The sequence below is a fragment of the Uloborus diversus genome, chromosome 2 (assembly GCF_026930045.1).
Source record: "Uloborus diversus isolate 005 chromosome 2, Udiv.v.3.1, whole genome shotgun sequence".
In the NCBI taxonomy this organism is placed as follows: domain Eukaryota; kingdom Metazoa; phylum Arthropoda; class Arachnida; order Araneae; family Uloboridae; genus Uloborus; species Uloborus diversus.
The window spans coordinates 108,665,275-108,677,976 of NC_072732.1; the positions used below are offsets into that span (position 1 = coordinate 108,665,275).

The window sequence follows — 12,702 nt, forward strand, 5'->3', positions numbered from 1 at the left end:
ATTTATCCCTAGACTTCTTAAGTTCAGTTTTGGGAATTTCTTTTGCACTTGTGTCACGGCCTCTTGAATGGCTGGAACATCATCGTACAAGTCTACTTTTATTGCAGTTTTCACTGTCTGAAACAGAAAAAAGTCACGCGGTGATAGATCAGGCGAATACGGAGGGTGATCGAGGACATAAATCTGTTATATGTTCCCGAAACTGAAAACTACAACGAATGAAGCTTTTTACGATGATTTTCGAAGCATTCAGGCAGCCGTGACACATGTGCCAAAGAATATCTCCAAAACTGAATTTAAAAAATCTGTGGATATATTGGTTGACCGTTCAAACCGTTGTAATGAGTTAAATAGATTCTATTTTGAATAAACATTAGCTTTAAAACATATTAAAACATTTATTTTATTCTACCACTAAAAAGTTCGGTAATTTTTATACACAGTGTGTATACATGTGTACAATCTTTACTAATAATAAAGCTGAAAGTCTCTCTGTCCGGAGGATGTCTAGATGTCTGGTTGTCTGGATGTCTGTAGGATGTCTGGATGTCTGTGACGCGCATAGCGCCTAAACCGTTCGTCCGATTTTCATGAAATTTGGCACAAAGTTAGTATGCAGTATGGGGGTGTGCACCTCGAAGCGATTTTTCGAAAATTCGATGTGGTTCTTTTTCTATTCCATTTTTAAGAAAAAAAAATTTCATAAGATGGACGAGTAAATTACGAAATTATCATAGCGTGGAACCGTAGCATGGGCACAAGCCAATTGGCGAGATACGAAATTATCATAACGTGGAACCGTAAGATGGGTACAAGCCAACTGATGAGAAAATTTACCATACATTATTTGTAAATATACAGGCGAACCAAAAGACCTTTTAATTTTTCTATTACGGGCAAAGCCGTGCGGGTATCACTAGTCTATATATATATAAATGGAGTTTGGTAAATTTGTTCCCTAAGATCTCAGAAACTACCCGGCAGATTTGACTGAAACTTTCACCGTTTGTTCAGTTTGGTACTGGGAAGGTTTATAGACCAGTTCGAAAAAAATCCAATTGATAGTTCCCTTTTTATTCCAATTTTAGTCCCAATTTTCGCATAAATGCCTCAATATGGGGTGGGAAAAAACGTGCACATATTAACATTATATGTCTATCGAAAGCGCCAATTTTTCTGCTGAAGATAGCATCTGTTCGAAGTTTCTAAGTTGAATAAAAAACAAGTTATGAGCTTTTTTGTTCCCTGTTCGAAGGCTTTCATCAACCCAAGTCATTATGTAGTGTGTCATCTCAACTCCCAAGAATTGTTGTATTGTTGAATATTTTTGCGTTTCGTCTGACTTTTTGAGGCTTTTCTCAAGTCAAAACTTCTGAAGTAACGTTTTTTTCCACAAGATTGGCTAAAAATAAACGGATTTGGCTGATCATTTTAATGGTTTATTAAATTATTTATGCTGATTGGACACTTACTCGCCAGAATTTTTTCAGAAAGATTTCAGTAGCTGATGCATTTGGCAGTTTTTTCCACTGTCGCTGTTTTTTGAGCCCAAAGACTACGTAATAATGTTTCTCAGCTTTTACCATATAAACAAAATATCGCCAATCAAAGATACTTTAAAAAAAAAAAAATACTGTGTAAAATAATTCAACAACTAAATTAGGCAAATCCATAAACCGCACAAAAACTTCCATTAATTTTTTCTTTTTGCACGATTTCAAACAATAGCCAAATTTTACTACTTATTTTGGAAACATTTCGGATGAAACCGTTTAGCGCCATTTTTTTTTTTTTTTTTTTGACCAAAAGTATCTCAGCATCTGGCAACAATATTTCTATAATAAAAATTAGTAAGGAGGGGGAGTATTATCGAAAGTAGAGGCGTAGCTAGAGCCGACTTTCGGGAGGGGTTACTTATATATATATATATATATATATATATATATATATATATATATATATATATAGATAGATAGATAGATAGATAGATAGATATAATGTGTGTATAAATTTTTTTTCAGTAGTAAAAAAATTAATTAGAGGAAGGTGAATCTTACATACTTTGGAATGGGGTGCCCCAAGTTCGATACTTGTGTCAAACAAAACAAAAGCAAGGATTTTTTTATTTATTGATTTATTTATTTTTTTAATGTTTTGGAAAATTTAACTTTTATTTCTTTTACCTCCATTTAATTTAAAGTGAAACTTTCTAGCAACGGATCTATTCAAAACCAGTCTATCCAAATCAGGGGGAAAATCAAATATCTGATGAGCGTGTTCCGTTCATTTCAGTGTGACTGCTTAATTTAGAGGCTAACACACTTCTACAAAAGCTGGCATCGCTGAAAGCTAATCGATGCATCCATTTCCGCCTGTAAACTGAATGTTTGACTTTCAATCTCGTCGGTGGTCAGACTATTTTTAGTAACTTGGTTCGCACTAAAAGCATGAAATAAAATAAAAAAGACTTCTTGATTATAACCTGCAAAAAATGAAATGACTTTTCGTATCGTTATATTTATATGTTGCTTTTTATATGTATTTACATTTATGCTAATTCTGAAGCAGTTACTAAAATTTGAATAAAAAAAGGGGAAAGAAATATAGGCGGTAGAAAGTTATTTACACAAAGCTGCATACCATCTGTTCTCCTCTCAAGTTTTTATTTTTAATTTTATTAGTTGCTTTAGAATTTACATAAACATCTATTTGAGAGAGCAATATCAATTTTCGAGTGTTATTTTCCACTTTTTAATGCGAACCAAACTAACAGAAATAGTACAGAACAGTCTAGATTCATTTCGTTTTTAAACATTTTATTCTCGTAATGCTATGCAGTTTTTCTTTTAAATTAAAATAAAATTTCCTTCAGAAGGATTCGATGGGATTAATGCTGCTTCAGCAGACTGTACTCCGTTTTCTTCAGACGACGTTAACTTTCTCTTTTTAGAGCAACCATTTTCGTCATTTGCGGTTTTTTCTTTGGGTTTTAAAAAGCTTGTTATCAGTTTTACTCGCTTCATTATACAACAACTATTCTAAATAGTTCAGACTGCACGCATTTAAAAGAATACGCAGTAAATACTGGCTGACATTTTCGATAAATCGATGTTATTGCGGTGGATACTCTGGTTAGCAAAGGTCGTTTTGACTATGACAGCACAACGCCAACAAAAACCTTATGTCTCGAATTCCGGCTATGCTATCATTTTCGGATTCGAATCCCAATGATCTTTAAAGCAGCAAGCAAACGCATTTTCTTCAACTCGAAACAGAAAGGGCTGAGGGGGCAAAAAAAGGAGTTAATAGGCCACTAATAGGTTTTCTAGGAAGATTAACAAAAGGACAGTCGTTTCGAGCACTTTCTTGGAAGAAGAGTAAAGGGATGAAATTCACAGGTTGAATATTAGTTGCATTATGGATGAGTATTTCAAGTTCATGGTTAAAAGTCATTCAAGTTAAAAGCCATTTTGCTCGGTTATCTGATTTAGTACTGTTCTTTGGTAGCCCTCTTTCTTAAAATTATGATTCCTTATAGAAAATCGAGATGATAGGAGTGAAAAGAAAGTTTAAGATTTTTTCAAGTAACAAAAAAGGAAAATCCTAGAATATTGGCCAGGTTAGATTTGCAGCAATTGCTAACCTCAAGAGGATAAATAAGTAATTTAAAAAAAAAAAATCAGGCACAAAAAGCAATAAAAGACTTTCTTGAAAAAGATACGCTTTAAGTTTCTTTTACTGTCAAAATGATTCCTTAAACTCGCAATAAAGCACTTAATAATGTAATAATAGAATAAAGACCTAACGAAACTAATACAGAGGAATTTTGATCAAGAGCCCATATTGTCTTTAGTATCGATTTCAAATTTTTACCATCATATTCCAAATTTCTATAAAGTTTCTTAAAGCGCTTAAGTGGATTTTAAAACCTCTTTATCTCGATTTTTTCCTTCCTGTGAAATTCGAAATATGCAGATTCAACTGCATGTAATATTTCCAATGCGCCGCTCAAAAAATTACACATATTTAACAATTTGCAGAATCTGTGACAAAAAAGGCTACATATACGTGGATTTAACAAATCAATCTCATTTCTAAAGCAAAGTGTGAAATTTCATTCAATTATCAAAAAAATGTCGCAGCATAGTGATCAGTGAGGCGTCTTTAGGCTTGAGGGTCACTCATGGAGCTGATTTTCAATGGCACTGGGGGGGGGGGGGGGGGGGGGGAGCGAAGTGAGTTTTTGACCATTGTTATTCAGGAAAAAAGTCGTTTTGATTCTTTTTCTTTCCTTTTTATTTTCTCTTCTCTTTTTTTTCTCTTATCTTTTTTTTCTCTTCTCTTCTCTTTTCTTTCTTTCTCTTCTCTTTTCTTTCTTTCTTTCTCTCTCTCTCTCCTTCTTTTTGAGACAAACATTTCGGGGGGGGTTGTCCCCAACCCCCCCCCCCCTTAGCTACGCCCCTGATCGAAAGTGTCCCAAAATGATTCTCGCAAATTTGGTAAGATTTTAAACCGCACCAAGTGTTCACAAAAATTGAAATTTCCCAAAATAACTAAAGCAAATGTAAGGGGAACACGGGCGGCTACATTTTTTAAAACAGTTCGTGCATCAATAGCCATACAGAGAAGGTTTTAGATTTAAAAAAAAAAAAAGTACTAACAGATAAATCTTTTTAAACATGTAAAGCTTAATTTCATATTTTGGAAATTCTTCAAATTTGTATATGCTTAAATGCCATGCTTTCGTTTCTAATTGAATACTATTTTGTTCTTTATACTTATTGCTATTTTAGTTTAATGAGTAAGGAAGAAGCTCGATTCTTAATCACGTCAAAAAGGTTTGTTTTAAATTCCTTCGCTTAAAACAGAAAACAAGGGCAAGTAACGATTGTTTCTCATAATTATTACTGACCCAGGCAACGCCGGGTATTTTTGCTAGTGTACATATGTTTATGCGCTAGAGACTAACCAAGAGACATTAACAAATTCACACAAGAAATTTTTATTATAACCTAGAATAAATTATTGGTAACATTGAAAATTTCGAATTTAGTTTTTTTTTTTTTCCTATTACCAAATGACGGACTTTCGGCATAGTGAAAATTATCGGATTGTACCATGACAGTTGATTTCTTCTAGAGATACGACAATAACAACAGCAACGGAAGATGCCTTTGAATGTCAAACTGTTTTGGAAGATATTCTGCTGTTTCAGAGACATTTTATATTTTTAACTGTCTTTAAAATACAATATTTGTTAATTTTCTCTTCTAAGTTATGGAATTTTGTTTTTCATTGTTACGAGTAGAAAAATCATAATTTTAAAATTGTTTCCCTCAACCAACGCAGTATAAATAGCAGAACAGGTTTTAATAGGTCAACAGTCTAAATGAAGACACAAATAAAATGGATAACAATTAGCTCGGCAATGAAATGAATCGTCATCAGTTTTAATTATGAATAATGCAGCTGTTAGGATAAGTTCTAACTCACTGTTTCCTATCAAAAACGAAAGTACTATCTTGTTTTGAAAGCTATCACACCCGTATCATGACATTACTTATCTGCAATATGAATAACAATAGATACACAATTTATTTTTCGAATTCAATCCACCAACTGGTAACCGTTTAGAATCTAGGGTCGAAAGAATCAACTGGTTTCATTAATAGCAATGAATATCTAATTATATGGAGAGAGAATGATTTTAGGAGTGTTATGTATAGGTTGTGATTAGTTGGATTGCACACAATTACTTTTTTGTTTCTCTTGCAGGGTACGTATGATCTTTATAATAAATGTTGCGAACTAAAGCAAAACATCTATCGCTGAAGGAAAAATTTAAAGTTTGCTATTTTCTACGTTTTAATTCCAAAAGAGTAGTATTTTTGCTTTGGTTTAATTTCTTTCTGCAATTACTTATTTTTTCAATTTTGTTATGAACGTTTCCAGTGTATTTATGAAATTGTATTTTTTCATTTAAAAAACTGTAAAGATCCTAATATTCCAACTATCCCTTTTTCTTTCTTTTTTTTTTCTATTTATCCGACACAAAAACGTAGCTACGATCCCAAACTGTAATTGTTTTCAACCTGCATATACAAATACAGATGTTGATAATTAGTGCAAAAAACTTTTATGAATTGGAAAATAGCTATTAAATTTCGTGAAACAAGAAACATAACGCAGCGCTTTTTTTTTTTTTTTTTTTTTGCACTGAACAAATTCTGCCACTGTATTGACTTGCCCCAAAAATGTGTCTCTTTAAAAAAATTTCGGGATATAAAAACCACTTCAAATATAGTAAAAGATAGCGGATTAAATTAAAACGACCTTTGAAAAGTTTCTCCAAAGTAATGTGATATTTGCTATTACCATTATTTAAAATATTTTCACCAATGAAAAATATTTAGCTTTTACTCGTAAATACGACTAGTTCGAAGTGCTTTTATTGTTGCTTTCTTTTTCAGTGATGTAGCAAGTAAAATTAAAATGACCTTTAAATGTTTCTCCTAAATAGTATGATGTTTGTTAATAAAATCATTATGTTATGTTAATATTATTATTTTTGTCACTGTAACTGGATTTTTTCTGTAGTGTGCAATACTTTTAATAAATAAATAAACAAAGAAAGAATAAAAATTTAAAAATATATATTTATGCTGACGGAAAAGATTTCGTTGATATAGGCGGCTTGTTTGAAGTGTTTTTATTCTTGTTTTCTTTTTCAGTAGACTAAAATATTATATTAATATTGAAATGGCTCTTGTTGCTTTGTGGTTTGCTGCTTGCTGTATAATCACAAACAGCAACTCTGCGACAGATGACTATTTCACTGCGGCAGTGTTCGAGCATGCGCGATTGGATAATGCCACTTCCAATACTCCTGATGGCATCATCGCTGCGAATTTGGAATACTACAAAATAGCAGCTGCTGTTGCCAAATCCAAGGTAAGACATACTTTATAGAATTTTAGACAGCTTATACAGGCTTCAATATGAGAATTGACGTTTTTGTTTTTTGAGTGTTTGTTTTTGAAAGAAAAGTCTCAAGAATTTATCTTTTACTTTTTTCTTTCATCTTCGTCTTCTTTTTATTATTTTTTTTTTTTGAATTTATATATATATATATATATATATTTTGTAAGTGTTTGTTCGAAGTAAGAAACTGAAATCAGTGAGCGATTTTTTGCAAGTGTAAATTTCATGCAATTTAACTCGTGTTCGTTCTAAAAATAATTGAAATTTAGAAATGCGAAATGTGGTTTCTATTGCTTCATAATCCGTTTTTGCAGAGTTTTAATTTCGCAATTTCCATGCGACACTCACAACAATGATTTTCACATCACATCCATTGCTTGTTTTCTAACTTCATACCAACAGAAAGAAAAGCGTACATTTTTGAACCAGTGTATTTTAAGCTCGAATATTAATTATATGTTCACTATAAAAATTGATTTAAAATATAAAGACAAATAAAACATTACAAAACTTTAAGCAAGCTGCAAAAAGTGTTGAGTTACCTTTTTTTTTTTAAATTAATTATGTAATTAATATATTTTTCTAATTTGAAATTTGCCACTTTTGATGGGATCGTTAACAGCATAATTAAAAAAAAACGTACTAACAAATATGTTTCGCAGGTTATTAGGACACAAAATATATTTTTTATTTCGGAAACATTATTAAAACGTGTACTTGCAAATACTAATAAACATTTGACAAAATCTGTCTTTAAAAAAATGAATTAAAACATGTATTCTTTTCTATGTCACTCTACGCTTGTTCAAGCTTACCAATAGTATCGGATCAACTATGCCCTAATTAAAACAATAATTACTATTAAATTTCAACAATAAAATTTTTTTAATGCTTGGAATTTTTTAGGAACGTATTTATATCACTTTTAAAAACCCCAATCTACTGAACCACCTGAAACTCTAGAAACCCAGGATCAATCTGATTCAGCAGTACTTTTGCTTGAAACTATGGTCAAACTAATAACAAAAAATGTTTCATGAAATGTTTAACTACAGAGAGTATCAAACAAATATAGAAATATTCTGCCATTACAATATTATTTCCGCGACCCCCCCTTTGTACCTCTTGCGAACCCTCAGAGGCTCGCGAACCACCGGTTGCGCTTTAAAAGCGACAATTGCAAAAATGACGAAAAAGTACTCATATTTGAACATATCGCAGAGTCAAAATAGCTCCGACTATTTGATATTCAAATTTGAAAATTTCAAATCTCATCAAACACTCAAATCAACAAGTGCTCATTTTTGAGGTATTTTTGTTCATTTTCAAATATGTAATAATTTCAAAATTGAGTATTATTGAGTTATGTACTCATTTTTGAGTATGAAATAATTCAGCATAATATTTGAAAACATGGGTACTGATATTCAAAACAAAAGTTTTCAAGAAAAGTTGAAAGAATGAATGTACCCATTTTTGTACATCATTTCTCAGTGTATTCATACACCCGACGCGATGGTTTGGAACCATTCCTCCATCTTCATCTCTATCCACACAGTTTAATTTCATTACTCATAAAAATACCGCAGCGAAACAGCAGCACGCGAGAAAGGGAAGCCAAAATCGTTATTTTGCTGAATCTTCAGCCGCGACGTCCTAGTGCGCGTTTCATTTTACGTAGGTTCTATTCATTTACAATTCAGTTCGTACTTTAATTCATCTGAAATAGTTTGTTATCTGTACATACTTGAGTCATTGTAATATGCAATAAATATATTTTCTGAGGATTTTCTCTGGATTTTCCTATTTTTCGCGAATTAAATGAGCAACAGCCTCAGGGTTTGAATAGAAACGTAAAACAACAACGGAACGTATAAAAGAGAAAATTTGCCTACGTAATTAAAATTTCAATACTTTGCCGTAATGAGTCCATCAATCAAAAGTACTACTTCTAGTCACTGAAATTGATAGAATGAGCAAAAAAAAAAAAAAAAAAAAAAAAACATGGACAGAGAAAAAACTTTTTTTTAATTATTTTTTTAAATGTCCGATTTTTCAAATAAGGAGTGGTCTTTGTGACGTCTCAAGTAATGAACTAGTCCACCGGCATGCTGAATGCTTACACTTGCTGTCTACCGCGTTTCCAGATTATGATAATTAAGAATCAAATTAAATATTGCGCTCTACGCTTGCTATCAACCACATCGTTGCCACTACATGTGAGTAAAGAAGCGAATTAAATATTGCGCTTTGCGCTAATAGCATTAATGAATGGAACTGCATCACTTGTGATGTCATGTGCAGAAGCGTAAAAAAGGAAACTGAATCTGCGCACCAATTAAAATAAGTGTTAAAAAATACTAAACTTCGTCATTTTTTTTAACGGTCAAAATCTATGTTTTTAAGCGTGTTCGTTCACAAAAAAAAAAAATGCTTTCACAATTTCGGAAACAATTCCTTGTGCCTCGTCCTTTTTCGCATCAGCTGTAGGCGGTCGACAAAATGCAGCTTGCGACCCACTCTTAGCAAAGTTTATTAGTTCTCAACAACTCAACCGATGGTATACGTTTCCCTTGACATAAACTGTAAGAAGTACGCGGTTAACTACTGAAAAGCGCACAAAAAATAATAGTGATGATAAAATTTAACCGCTACAAAAGTTTGAGTAATATCGGGGATTCAACATTCAAATAACAGCATTGCAGTACTTTGTTAATTAGTTTCTGGACTGGTATTGGGGGAAAAAAAAACACAAGGAAGCAGACATTTCTGTGAAGTACCTTCTGAAATTTTACAGCAATTTTCTTCCTGAAATAATAATAATAATAATTATAATTATAATAATAATTAAAAAAAATAAATTTTAAAATGCTTTTCGAGTTTAACTTACCTGAATAGCAAAAACAGAAACAAGCATAATATCGAGGATGATTTAGGGGAGAAGGGACTAGTGAGGACAAGGGGTTAGTGTGGGCATCTGGAATAATTCTGTTATTTGTTTTTCAAAAATTTCTCTGTTAATTTATGCATAATGACAACACCAACATTCACTTCCATGTTTAGTTTCATGACAACACACTTGATAGTTCAATACCAAATTACAAAAGAAGATTTTCATAGTGGGAAAGTAAGTTTTCTTTTAATTATTATATTATAGACCATTTTAATTTATTATTTCAAGTAAAAGGACATAATATATCATAAATAAATGCATTATATATATATTTTGATATTCAGTTCTGCTATAAATAGTTTTAATTATTAATTAAAAGACTTAAAAGAAAAAATTGCCTAACGGGGTTAGAGTGGACACGCGGTGATGGGGCTGCTGTGGTACTATAATGTTTCCAAATCATTCTTATCTTTTCTATTTCATTCAACAGCCAAAGTTTTCTGACTTCTTTTATTCATTTCAATTTTATATTTGCATTTATGTAATTTTAGGGAGCAGATATCATTGTGTACCCGGAATATGGAATCTTCTCCCCAAACGAAAGGAAGGAGTTGAAAAAATACTTAGAATACATCCCGGACCCTAAAATAATGTTTACTAATCCATGTGATGAAACAGATTTGTATCTGAACAGATCTATTTTGCACACTTTAAGTTGCATTGCAAAGTTTAACGATATAAATGTTGTAGCAAATATGGGAGACATACAGCCATGTTTTGAACAATCTGGGTGCCCTGAAGATGGGGACTTCCACTTCAACACTAATGTTGCATTCGACAGGGATGGGGCTCTTGTTGGGCGATATCACAAGGAACATTTATTCTTCGAGTTTGGCATGGATCTACCCAAGAAAGATCAAGATCCTGTTTTTAAAACTGATATAGGTACCTTTGGTATGTTTGTCTGTTTTGATATAGTGTTTAAGAAAACTAGCGATACAGCTCACTTACCAGATATTACTGCCATCTTGTTGCCCACTATGTGGATCGATCCCACACCGCTGATGACTTCTATTCAGCTCTGGCAGTCCTGGGCAATTGGAAATAATGTGTCATTTTTGGCTTCGAACGTGCAGATACCTGGATATTCTGCAGTTGGCAGTGGAATATTCAGCGCTAAAGAAGCTCTTGCATACACTTACAATCCAGATGGAACTTCGAAGCTTGTTCTCGCGAATGTGCCAAAACAATCAGGTTTACCTGTTCAAAAAAATTCCAGTATAACATTAATAACCCCGGACGGATCACGTGAGTGGAATGATGACGGAAAAGACGTACCCAAACAGTGTTCTTCAAAGGTGTTGGGTCCACCGAAAGATATTTATAAAGATTATCGCTGTCTGGAGGAAAATACTTCGAATTACACTCTTATCAAATTAACTAAAAGTGAAGATCATTTAGAAGCATGTAACAATGGAATGTGTTGTTCCTTAGAGTATTCCATGAATGATACACAAAATGAGTTCTATTTCGGCATTTACAATGGAACGTACAATATGTATAATCGGTACTTCTGGTGTGAAGAAAATTGTCTTCTTGTCCGATGTGAGTCTTTTAATAACCGACCCTGTGCCACGTTTCCAATGAGAACAACAACGTCGTTCTATCGTATTACTATTACAGCTAACTTCACTACAAAATTTGTTTACCCATCCATCATGACGTCCGGTATGCGATTGTTACCCATGGAGGATTGGGCGTATGAATTACCAAATGAAATGAATGAAATGGGAGCCCTTGATTTAACAAGTGAAAGTGGAGAAAATTTATAGTCGCTGGTTTGAACGGCAGATGCTATGACCGAGATCCTCCTTATCATACATAGAATTTTTTTGTTCTTGGTACTCCACATGACCAGTCCTATTTATTTGTGCTACCTCGTAAGCAATGAACATCACTATGTCATGTGTTCTTTTAAAAATAAAATTTCATTCACTTTTTTGAATAAATCATTTTGCAGAAAGATTAACACGAATGAGATTTTTGTATGAACTAACTCCGCTTGGAGATCAGTTGGTTCGCCATTTTCTGCCTTCAATTATTGATGTTTATTTCAGTCACTTGATTTATACAGTCAATTACAAAAGTTAGCATCATAACATCAGTCACAAAAGTTAATACACACAGACAAAAATATTTTTTCTTGTAATTATACAAAGACTAAAAAGCTCCAATATTTAGAAATTTATAAGTTAACAAATTTACATGTGAAAAACAACAAATATTCAATCAGGTATTGCACCCCAAAGATCCCCCTGTCATATGTCAGATTCAAGTTGCCTGATGAAATCTTGGGGAAAAAAAAAAAAGAACATCCCACGAGCCTCACATTGAAGTTATGCCTTCGTCTATTACTCCGCTACTTTATTGAAATTTTCAATTCATACATGAATATAAATGCGATTACATAGAAGAAAAAATTTTGATTTACCATACAGGATAAGAAGTAAGAAAATAATAAGCATAGAAGATCAGGAATGCACAGTTTATAGACTGTCGTCGACAACTGTTTATGTACTATCATTAAATCGAATGTGTAATGTTGACAGTTCAAACATTTCATGTGACTAAAACAGTCTAATTGCTAGATAATAATTGCATAAAAATTGGTACATAAAATTTAAAAACTACAAAAATTTTATATAAAAATGATGACATATTAAGTACGTTTCTTTTTTATTTTATAGAAGTAAAAATTAAAAAACGGCCTATTATAAGGAGAAGGAACTAGGTTCTTTGAAGTACAAAAAATGCAGCTTTAGAGAGAT

At 32.5% G+C, this 12,702-nt stretch overlaps 1 pseudogene; it reads left to right on the plus strand.

Annotated features, from left to right (window-relative positions):
- Nucleotides 1-5,708: 5,708 nt before the first annotated feature.
- On the plus strand, nt 5,709-11,882 carry LOC129217228 (pantetheinase-like; annotated as a pseudogene).
- Nucleotides 11,883-12,702: the final 820 nt, after the last annotated feature.